Source organism: Chaetura pelagica, unplaced genomic scaffold (genome assembly GCF_000747805.2).
Source record: "Chaetura pelagica isolate M959 unplaced genomic scaffold, ChaPel_1.0 scaffold832, whole genome shotgun sequence".
Classification (NCBI taxonomy): Eukaryota; Metazoa; Chordata; class Aves; order Apodiformes; family Apodidae; genus Chaetura; species Chaetura pelagica.
The window spans coordinates 40,377-40,671 of NW_009952459.1; positions in this window are offsets into that span (position 1 = coordinate 40,377).

Sequence of the window (295 nt, forward strand, 5' to 3'; positions counted from 1 at the left end):
TCCCCGCAGTGACACGGGCCCGCATCCCCGCTGTCACACACCCGCATCCCCGCTGTCACACGCTGCGTTCTGGTGACACTCACACACCCCGCATCCCTGTGCCCGCATCCCCAGTGTCACACGCCGCATCCCCGGTGTCACACGCCGCATCCCCGGTGTCACATCCCGCATCCTCGCTGTCACACACCGCAACCCCGGCGATACATGCCCATATACCCCAGTGTCACACGCCGCATCCCTGTGCCCGCATCCCCCGTGTCACACACCCGCATCCCCAGTGTCACACGCTCCATCC